The sequence below is a fragment of the Pteropus medius genome, unplaced genomic scaffold (genome assembly GCF_902729225.1).
Source record: "Pteropus medius unplaced genomic scaffold, Ma_sr-lr_union100, whole genome shotgun sequence".
Classification (NCBI taxonomy): domain Eukaryota; kingdom Metazoa; phylum Chordata; class Mammalia; order Chiroptera; family Pteropodidae; genus Pteropus; species Pteropus medius.
The window spans coordinates 309,966-322,510 of NW_024354886.1; positions in this window are offsets into that span (position 1 = coordinate 309,966).

The following is a 12,545-nucleotide window of genomic DNA, read 5'->3' on the forward strand; positions in this document are numbered from 1 at the left end:
AAAAATTCAGAAATGTCTCAAAAATAAATTTATATCATTTAGTTTTCAGTTTCAGCTACTAGTGCCTGCAAAGGATCTTAGATAGCTGAACCCTAAAGATAGATTATTTCTATATATACCCATTCTATTCTCTGCAGGAAAAGTCACTTGACTTCACTAAATTTCCAGCCACAAATTTAAATTACCTTCATAAGTTAACATAGTTTTGTACTTTGTAGAAATGTCAGTTACATGTGAGTTGGGTAGTTAGTTGTTATACAAAAAGGCATACAGATATCGCATGGTTACAAAGCAGCAGGATAACGTACCACAATGTAGACTATGAGATTAACTTTAAATGGAAGGAGAGAGTGAGTGCTTATATAGAAGTATCATTTCATCTACCATAAAAATGCATAACTTTTACAAAACCCACAAACAGTGAAAACACAGTCTGGTGAATCCAAGATTTATAAAAACTATGAACAAAAAGAGGGAAAAGAAGAAAGGTTTATGCAAGTAGTAGTTTAAAATGTAACATTTTTCTACTATCAATTATATGCTAATATACATACACTAATTGAAAATATGCTACATCTAATGTTTGGAAAAGCACTTCAACCTTTTCTAAATGTATTTTCCTTCATATTTACTATATAATGTAGCTATTTATACTGCACAAGTACAATTAAGCAATGTTTAATTAATTTTAAACAAAGATAAAGAGATTTTCTCCCTCAAGATAAGTTTTAAACATCAAAACCTAGTTTTATAAAAATTTAAAACTTTTCAGCCATCTAAATATTTCAAACGAAAACCATTACAAACTTCTTAAATGTCTTTATATTCCAGATATGTCAACCTAGTCATTTAGCATAGAATTCTTCAGTGTCTCTCTTTGCTGGATGGTTTTTTCTTACCACTGGCCTCATTTTTGCTTTCTTCATTGCTATCTCCATTATGTTGTAGTCGATTACTATCTTGAGCATCAGATCCTCCATTTAGAGTCTTTGAACCTATTTATTTCTTTTCTAGCTTTTTGTTTGGTCCTTTCTCCTCTTGATTTTTGGTTTTATTTGCTTTTCTTTCTGTCTTTGTTAGGCAAAAGATTAATTCAACACTTGTGTGATTACAGAATTTTCTTTACCAACCAAAAACTTATTTTCAAACTTATTATATGCCTCGTAGACTTTTCTGTGGTAATCTAACTTGCTTTGAATTGCCATATTTTTTTCAGTATTGTAGTTATATCTTTGTGTGTTTCTAAGCTTGTTGCATTGTGACCTGAAGTGAAGTAAGTTCGTCTAAGGTCTCAATACAACTGTTCACATCAAGGTTATCAATTTTGAGTGAATTTTTTATTTTAGCATGTATTCTTTGAAGTTGAGAATTAATTGATGTTTCTTGCTTCTCACTTTCTTAATGTCTGGCTTCTTCATGTTTATTTTGCTGCTCAGTTTGCATTTGTTCCATATACATGAATATACAGACTATCAAAAAGTACTCCTTTCCTTTGTCTACTGCCTCAGAGCACTTGCTTGCATTTTCTATCTGCAGCTTCTTTCTCATGTTGGCCTTTCAGCATATTCTTTCTATGAGCAGTCCGAAAGTTTCTTCTACCTTTTCTTTTTGATTTCTTGATTATCTCCTTCTTTTCAGAATCAGAGGTCAATGTAACCCCTATTTAGGCTAAATTTTCCCTTTCGATTTAACTTCAAAAAAGATAATCTGGAATTTTCAAGTCAAAAGGCATCAGCTGAACAATCAAATGTATCATCCGATGTTGAAGTTGAAGAAAAAGAAACTAGTGTTTCAAAGGAATAAAAAGCCAGCATTGAGTATGTGACTAAAGCAACTGACATAAGCTTCCAGGAGAGGGAGAAAGAGAAAGGCAGAAAAGTAAGTAGAACCTGAGGAGGCAGAAGTAGTAGCAACAATAGCAATGGCATCTGTTAATCTAAAAGTGAGTCCCTAAAAAAGGACGGCCTGCAGCTACAGAAGTCAAGACTCAAAAACCAAGAGGCAGACCAGAAATGGTAAAACCGACCTGTTTTTCAGAAAGCGACATGGTAACAGAAGAAGACAAAAATAAATAAAATTAAGACAAGCAAAGGAAAGGGAACAAAATGCTTCCCACTACTATTTTATGGGAATACCTTCCTAGATTAATTACCCAACTCCATCTAAGTCTTTGTCTCAGGATCTGCTTTTATTTATTTATTTTTCTTTTCCAACACAGGGAAAAACAGTCAATGTGAGTAATTTGGATCTGTAACTTAAAACTTCTCTACAAAAACACCTCGGAGCCATGTATGGTTTCATAAGTGAATGCTACTAATCATATGCATCCTCTCTCAAGAATAGGAAAGAGAGAAAGAAACTTCCAAACTCATTATATAAAGGCAAAACATAACCTTGACATAAAAACCTGACAAGGAGAGTAAAAGAAAAATCAGGCCAGTCTCTCTCAAAAATATAGATATGAAAAATTCTAAACAAAAAATTAGCAAACTGAATCTAGTAATACATAAAAGAAGACAATTGATCACAATCCTTTAGGGTTATTGCAGTAATATAAATATAGTTAAGCATTTGCAAACTCCATCAATATTATTCATCATAACAACCGAATGAAGGAAAATAACTCAATATATGTAAAATACATATTTAAAAATTCCAATATCCTTTCATAACAATGTTTAGCATGCTATAAATTGAATAAAAATTTATAATCTTATAAAGGTATTATATTATGTAGGTACACATATACTATAGCAAATACTATACATAATGATGAAATGTTGAAAACTTTGCCTGTCAATTAGGGAATAAGGCAAGAGTGCCTACTCTCAACAAAACAAAACCATTAATTATAGAAAAAATTAACAGTGTGTGCTATCTGATAGTATGCAATGGGAATACAGACTCAATTTTGTAATATTCCTGCAAAGATAAAGAACCTAATCTAACATGAGAACAATCAGACAAACACCAACAGAAAGATCTTCTACAAAGGGAGTGCCTTCTAATCTTTAAACATGTCAAGGTCAAAGCAGTCAAGGAAAGACCGAGGACTCAAGAGACCAAGAGAGATTAAAGAGACATCAAAGCTAAAATCACTTTGTGATTCTTAACTGGAGTTTTTGCTTTAAAAGGCATTATTGTGACATTTGATGAAACCTGAATGAATGATTTTTAGAAGATAGTATTGCATCAATATTAATTTCCTACTCTGGTGGTTGTAATATGGTTATTTATGAGAATGTCCTCATTTCCAAAAAAGTATTTCAGGTCGATAGGGCTTCAGCTCTGCAATTACTCTCAAATTGTTTAGAGGGGTAAAAGTCTTTTGTATGGCACGTGCGTCTTTTCTGTAAGTTTGAGATCATTTCTTTAAAATCCTAGAATTTATAAGAGAAATCTACATTGTTAAGGTGATTTTACCTTTTTTTCATTTTTAAAATAACTTACTGAGTTCAAATTTGGCTTCTTTAAAAGGAATCAGAGTTTACACAGATGATCCTTTCCAGAGTTAGAACTGGGTCAGATGAGTCAGTGTTTCAGAATCAGTTCTTTTTCAGGCATAAATGAAAGAATGGGTGTTTACTTTATAAATGCACTTCTTATTCTTATTACGAAAGATGAATATATTTCTTTAAAAAATCATTTTGGTTTTCTGCTTCATGTTCTAAAAATTCATTATATTTATCAAAACTGCTCATAAATCTGTATTGGTTTAATAATATAACTTGAAATCATGCAAGAGAAAACATAAACAATGCCTCAAAGACTACACTGTTGGAATTTAAAAACTCTGTTTCTGAAGAGGTATGCTTAATTAGAATGCTATGTGAGTTTTAAGGAGTTATGTTTGATATCTTGACTTAAGGCTTCAGCAAGGGTAGATTTTATTTTACACTTTATTGCTAAGCATGAGGGGAAAGTGTGTGGACTGCACTATATATTACTAAAATACTTCGGTTTTTCCAATAAGAGAAAGCTATTGAAATTTATCAGACTTTACAGACAGACCATTAATTCTTCACAAAAAAATCTGCTGTAAAATTTCCCTAAATGGTGTTCTAGCTTTGTATTTGTTTTACTAGAAATAAGAATTTTGCCTGATTAATAATATTGTGACATACTGTGTAAAAAAAAGAAGCTAATTTTCCGTCAGATTCATAGTGGTATTAAAATTAAGAAATTTATACAATTGAACTTTGAACGCTCAGTAGGATCAGTAATGTCACGGTTATAATTACTTTCACAAAACTTCATTTCTCTTTTTAATATGCACTTTGTGTGAGTGATATGACATGATTATCATGAAATTGTTTTGGTCATCTTAACAATCATTGCATAAATTTCTCAATTAAACAAGGAATGAATTGACATTAATTCATAAAGAGTATGTTTATCAAATGCTTACTTAGTATTTGCCACACATGGCACTTAGGAGGTATTAGGTTGAGATAAAGGTGCTGTTAAGATAGGAATGTCTTCTTATGATCCTAAAAATTCTATCTATATCTCTTCAAAAGATCTGAAACTAAAATAACTTTGATTTTTAACTGAAAATAATTAAATATCTATTGAGTATCTATTATCTACAGTTCTTTATCACTGCATGCGATGTAAAGATTGATGAAGTCTAGCACTGAAGTCACAGAATACACTATAATGAAATAGAGGAAACAACATAACAATAATACAATTTGCATGTAATGATTTTCATAAGAGTAAAGCAAATCCAATTGACATAATATCGAGTAAGGTATAGATCAGAAAGGAGATATAGAACCTTGAATAAATTTGTGGGCCAGGGGACTAGGGTGACTTACTTGGATTTTGTTTCTAAATCCATGAGAGGATTGTTGATGCTATTTTCTTCTCAGCCCATTTCATGGACTTTCTTATAGTATTTTATGTTCAAGTAATATTTTTAAAAATATTTTGAAAATGTTTATTCATGGAAAGTGAATTTTCTTTCATATGATGAACAGGTTTTTTTTGAAATTTAATTTAATGAGGAGATTTTTATATACAAAATAATACAGGTATCCAACAGATAAAGAAAAAAAAGTCATGAAAGTGTCATGCAGTGGTACATGGTCATGTTAAATACTAAGATGATGGAATCAAAATGAATGAAAGTTAAGAACCAGAGGTATTAAACTAATTAAGATTTGACACAAGTAACCAGGCAAAGAAGGAAGAGCATTTCAGTGGAAGAGTACATCATGGGCAAAGACTTCATGCATAAATACGGAGTGCTTGATAAGAAAGAAGGCCGGTGTGGCTGACGTGAAGGTATGCAGCAGGGTGAAATATGAAACTGGACATAAAGTAGGGTTTGTATTTGTGGGACTACCTACGCCCTATGAAGAATTTTGCTGTTTATCGTAAGAGCAGGGAGAAAACCATAAGCATTTTCAGTGGAGAGATGACATGTGTATAGATTTATAATTTAAAAAGATTGCTTGCTTTAAAGCAAAGAATTACTAGAAAGAAATTAGAATGAATTTAGTAGAAGAAATAATAATTTAAGTCACACAATACTGCCACTTATATTTTGGAAACATAAAACAGTTTAAATGTTAAAACACTTTCTTCTGGTTAAATGCTTACTCTTTGGTTTTATTTCCCATCCTTCAGCTTCTCTGCAAAGGGTTTCTGGATTCAAGCATTCACACTGCCCTTTGAGGCCTCAGTGGTCTCTGTGGAAGAACAGTTTTTTTTCATAGATTCTTGACCTAGTATCTACTGAGCTATAAATGGTTCTATTGCACTGTAAAATGCTTATACAACTCTGACTGAACTGCCCTGAACACTGTGGCTACTTATTCCAATTTCAGTATTCTTTAGATCCACAGATATTCCTATTATTTCTAGATTCCACCTCTCAACCCTCCCACCTCCACTGTTGCCACCCAGAAAATAAGATTGCATTCAGATCCTCTACAGAACATACGTGGCCCACAGAGGCCATTTATGTCACCTCAGATTCTTCTTTGCAGCCAATGCCTCCACTCATACGTAGAATTGTAGAAAAGGGCACAAGGCCAGTTGGAGCCTTTCATGGATTTCATCTAGGAAATTGGGTCACTAGTTTCTGCGTTTTCATATTTCCTCTTACCCTCTGGAAATTTATACTGTGTATCCAGAAATAACATCATATTCATCCACCACAACCACAAATATGCACACATATAGAGGTCTAGGGTAAGGACACTGATGTTGAAGCCTTTGCTTTCTTCTGATGACAGGATTCTCCCCAAGCCAAACCCCCCTCCCCATGATATTCTGAGATTACTTCATCTCTTGCTTATACTGAAACAAATATTCAAGGGCACTAGTCCTGGCTCATTATTTGTTAATAAGAGGTTGATAAATTTAGAGAAACTTTCCAACTTGATACTATTTTTTGCTAAGGAACTTTTTTACAGTTTTTTCATTGGTCATAAAAGCTAAGCATTGACTTTTGTTTTGTTTTGTTTTTTATTTTTGCTCTTGCATTTTTCCCACAACAATTTTAATTCTCCCCTCTCATTCTGTTGCTACCTCAAAGCAAATATATGACATTAGTTAACTAAACATAAGTCTATTGCAGGGACATTAAAAATATATATAGATATTAAGAGATTTAATATATTTTAAGAGATTTTATCATTATGAGGAAGGTGGGTACCTATCACAGTGATTTACAAGGTAGAGGATTGGACTAGGTTGATGATGATAGAAATGGTAAAAAGCAAATGGATTTATGAGATAAATCTGGCCCACCTCCTATTAATGTAAATCAAATTTTATTTAACATGGTCACACTCATTTATTTATGTGCTCTCTCTGATTACTCTGCATTACAACAGCAAAGTTCAGTTGTCACCAGAGGTCATATAATTTGCAGAGCCTAAAATATTTACTACAATATTTGTGTCCTTCACAGAAAAATTTTGCCAACCCCTTAATAATAATTTAAGTCATACAATACTGCCACTTCCTTACAAATTCTATATTTTATATACACTAATTGTTTATTAAGGATATCAACAAGGAGATTCTTACCAATTGTGAACAGATGGTTTTGATCTTATTTTACTTTTTTTCCTAGAGGCAGAATTGATGTAAATAGTGTTTAACTTCATATGGAAAGGAATTTTTGAGGTTGTATTTACATTCAATTTTTAAAATTGATAATGAATTGTTTTATAATTACACTTTTTTAGAATTACTTTTTAAAACTCATTAATGGAAAATTTCAAACTCATAAAAGTAGAGGGAATAACAATGACCTTTCATCTACATATATTTCCTGGTTTGAACAATTATAAATTCATGACAATTTTTTATACCTCTATAATTCTTTACACCTGCTTTTATTGAAACTAATTCAAGACACATATTCTTTCATCTGTAAATATTTATAATTTTATAGTATGTTCCGACCACTATGCTATAAAATCTATATATTGCATTTGGATAATATGACTCTTAGGTCTTTAGATCTAAAGGTCTCCCTCTATTTGTTCTTTTCATATAATTCATTTCCTTAATTTAACTTGATCTTTGTACTATAGAATTTCCCACATTCTGGATTTTGCTGTTTGAAATTTTGCAATGTTATTTAATGCGTTTCTCTAATTCTAAGTACTTCCTGTAAATTCACAACTATACCCAGAATCGAGTTTATATCTCGGCAAAAATACTTTGCATGTTGTGTTATGGAGGCACATAATGACTTGTTGTTTCTCTTTTAAATTGTCATCCATTGATGATTATTGTCTAGATCCATTACTTCACTAGGGTTGTAAAATTATATTATTTTAATTCTATAATCACTTCTTTTATTAGCTGAAATGTATATAAAAACATTCTATAATAAATTATTTGTTTACTCTAAAGCACAGTTCATATGGGAAAGGCAATAAAAAAAGCAAAAAACTTCAATCGATTTTTTCAAAATAATTGGTGGTTTCCTAGTACTTTCAGTGGATGGTTTCCTACCACTTTCAATGGGTGACCACTGAAGATATTTTGATTATTATAAATTTATGGATTTAAATGTATTTGATATGTTTCAGTCCACTGCAGTTATTATTCTTAAGATCCTCAAATTGTCCCAGATTTAGTGTAGGGAGCTTCTTCAAGTTAGCTCCTGGAGTCATCTTAAATAATTAGTAATCTTTTATAATTTCCTCATGATTCCATCTGATACGAATAGCTCAGTTATTACATTTTCTGTTGCAAACCTGGAATTGGCTATTTCTTCAAGGAGATCTGTACCCTTTTAGCGAGAAATGATAGTGAGCACAATTTTGATACTAGGAATATTTATCGTTATTGAATTGGTCATTATTTTTAGTATTTTTTAGAAAATAGAACTAGAGAACATACTTTAGCCTTAAGATAAGTGTACTGATGCTTCCAATCCACTATCAGAATTATCCTTACTAATCTCATGGATCTTCTCTCTGTACTTGCTTTTCATGTTAAAAATCTCTGTTCTCAGTGACACCAACATATTCATTTTCTTTATTTGTACAAGAAATATACTACGGTCTCAGACAATAAAACCAACAATACCACCTACAATATGATTACTAAAAACAATATGAATTTACTAAAAACAATATGATTACTAACAACAGAAACTGTTATACTTAGAAGTTTCCTTTAGGTCAAGTTTACTCCTAACAATGACTCAACATATTTTAGTAATTACTTTATAAAGTATTTGTTGGCTTTAGTGTATTTCTATTAAATTTGTCTACAGTTCTGGAAATTCTTATAAGATTTTGAAGTTGAGCTAAGTAAAATAAGCACATAACTATTTGATAAAATAACTTGGAAAGTGCCATGATTATTTGTTATCCGTGTTTTGTTTTAAAAAATCTTTATTTCACTCCTCTAAGAATTTCAAATCTCTTCTTCCTACCATTTCTATTTCTTCTTCTACCCAAATGTCATTAAAACATTTCTTTAAATAATAATTGGCCTAGGAAACTATGATAAAGAGGAAAATAAATATTATACCACATTTACTTAAGCACCGTTCTTTCAAAAGAAAAATCATTGCATTTTTTTTCCAAAATTGGTCTTGAAATATAATATTAAATGATACTTTTAGGAGAATAAGAATCTATACACAAAAAGTAAGGTTTATAAGTCTATATACATATATATTTTAAATAAGATCTATTTTTATATCTATGAATTATAATGTTTAAATCACATTAAAATGCATTTTATTTCTTTTAATACCCCTCAATCATCCCTTTTTCAGTAATATATTATCCTTTTTGTGGTTAGATATGTTGAAGGGTACAACAAGTACTATTTATGTGATGAAAACATCATTTTTTTCTCAAACATGGATTTGAAAATATTTTGAAAGCTTAATAGTTACTTAAGCATGGATTTGGATATATCACAATTAAAAATGTGATTATCATGAGTATTCCTCTAGAAGGATTTAAAAATTGTCATTACTGATTGTAAGGTAAAATCCATAGTCAGCTGCAAGCTCCTCATGATTGTGTGGCTAAGTGATTTGACTATGAGTCAGCTTATGCATATAGAAAAATGCTATCTATCAGAATTATATTTCAAGAGCGATTCAATTATAGACTTTTTAAAAATCAAGGAAAGATATTCTGAGTATACTAGGTTATTTACAATAACTATCTCTCAGCTTCATATTAATATAAATGATGAACACAGTTCCTCATACAAAATTTGAATTTTTACAAATTGTAAATTTGTAAGGTCAACTTTATTGAAACTTATTATTTATAAAAAATTATTTTATGTAAAATATTTACATTTATTATCACTGATTTAATATACTACTGATTTTTGTAAATGCTCAAACCACTGTCGTAAATGATACTGAAATTTTTATTTAAATTATGAGGAATCTTTTATATAAGATCACAGATAGAAACTTGTGATAGAATACTGATTTCCATCTAATGATAGTTATATAGCTCATTTTATTTATAGTAAATGTAAATTAATACTAAGTTACAAAACCAGTTTTCACTGAGAAAAAATAAATTTAGACACTTACCACACATGGCTAACTTACAACCAAAGCATTTATAATTTTTATTTTTTCCATTTAAAATTGTTGTCTTGGATCTTCAAATTTGGTTTTCTACCACTCTTGACCTTATGTTTACCTAGTTTTGGTGTATAATTCCATTTGAATTATCGGTATTTTTTTGTTTTATTTTATTTCATTTTTAATGCAAGAGTGGAATTAAAAAAAATGATTTAGGATTAAATTTTCCTAAAATAATTTACATTTATAAACAGTATGCCAGACAGAACTTAAAGCCAATCAAAAATATCCTCCAATTCCCTCTGTCCTAGTTTTCAGTACCTCTCATCTTACACCAGTTTTTATCCAGGTGGCATCAGGTTATAAAGAACTTTAAGGAAAGAGAAATCACAACAGGTAATACAGAGCTTAGAGAATATACACTGAAGTGGATGAAAGGTTCTACTCTTTGTTATATAGATAGTGATGAACTCTAAGTGCTCATTGGTTACATATAACCCTCAAGTCTTCTTCAATAGCCGATCATCAAGTCACTGAAATTGAATTTTTTCATGATAATTTAATAGCTCCAGAATTTTCTAGCAAGTAAAGTGATAATTAATTCTTTAATTTGTAAATCAACATGAATTTATTGGGCAGAACTGATTTTATACAGTAATAACCAAGAAATATAATATTAAATTATAATTATATATAATACCAAGAAGAAACAAAAGGAGGAAGAAGAAAAGGAGGGGAGAGGAAAAGTAAATGGATTTATTCCAAACCCAAACGCCTTAGCAGAATATACAGGAAAAAAAGGAATTCATTTATTGCTCTTCAGGATTCTGCTTGTCTGTGAAGGATAAGTGGATCTCCCTTTACTTTGCAAATATTATTAGGAAGGAGCTAGTTTGAGCCACTCTCTCTGGAGAAATTAGATAGGAGTTCAACCCACAGAGCTCAGTTTGTGACCTGCAAAGGAAAAAAAAAAATACCTCCTCTTTTAGGAGATTCTTGGCCTTGCTTGTGCAATATGCAATTCAGAAGAATTGGGCTTTGCAACGGGTATTAATATACCTAAATTTTTTAGTAAAAATAAGTCTGACATTTAAATATGGCAGGATTCTACTATTTTAAAATGGAATTTTCTGTATTGTCATGTAGAATTTAAAAAATTCTCTCCTTATAATCTTAGTTTTACTTATACTCACTTGCTTTTCCTCTCTAATTTTTATACTTCTTTCAAAACTACTACATGTTCATTGCGTATGCAATAATTTGAAATGTTAATTAGCAAGCCATACTTTATATGCTTTGAAGTAAGTTTTCAAGAGTTAACAATTCTATAAAGATATTTGTTCTTAAAAGTCTTGTTTTACTAAAAATTTAGAAAATTGAATAGCCTGAAGAATGAAGGAAAATATGGAAATTTCAAAGAGATAATTTAGTTCTTAAAAATGATATGAAATAAAGCTAAGCCATTTTATAATCATCATTCCCTAAATCAATTCCCTTTAAAATTCTCAATGAGAGCCTTTTACACTTGATATGAATCTCTAGATTTGATTTTTTAAACTGTATTTTAAGTTATGCATTTAAAAAATGAATTTGATTATGTTGCTTTTTAAAATAAAACTACTAACAGTTTTAACATATAAATGAAGGGAAAATGATTTCAAAGGAAATAAGTAATAATGAGTGAACTTTTAGCATGTTTTTAATTGCCCAATAATGAACTTATTTCTCTTATTTTACTGTTTAAGAATGTTTATGATAATTTAAACATCTCTCCTTTGTCCTAAATAAACTCATGATTTACTCCCAAAATTATTTTTAGATATTCTACTCTCATATATATCAATCATAATCAATTTAAAGTTAACATATTTTGAAGATATGAAAACAATTTTAGGACTTCTTCACATGAAATGATGTTACATACAAGTTTTCATAGACCTATTAAAATTAAATATAACTCAGATGTTAGAATAAAGTTAAATGAGCAGATTTGACCCAATTTTACAGCACTAAATATATTCCTTACTAAATTCATTAATAAACCAAACAATTATTCAAGCTTTTTAATGAAGTTTTGTGAAGTCCCTCTTTTTTTCTTGTATTGGCAATTCAAAGGTACAAACTTTTAGATCTACTTTTTAAATATATTCCGAATGAAGTCACTATAGAAGTTATTTCAGGAATCATCGATACAACTGGCTCTTCCAGTTTTAAGGTTATATGATTCAAATCCTCAAATTAGCATAGTTATTCTGGTTTCTGATATTAATATAGATGTCTTAGCATAGCAAAGGTAATAATTCTAGGCATCTTTAAGATAGAGTCACAAGTTTACAAAAGGTAACATAATGACGTCCAAGTGAGTAGGAATTTGGCATGAAGAAAGCACTATAAAGGACACTAGATGTTTCTTCATGTAGACAAAGTGTAACAGCAAAAGGAAACCATCATCACACAATAAAGAGAAGATATACATAAAATGCCTCATAACCAAGAAAACTAA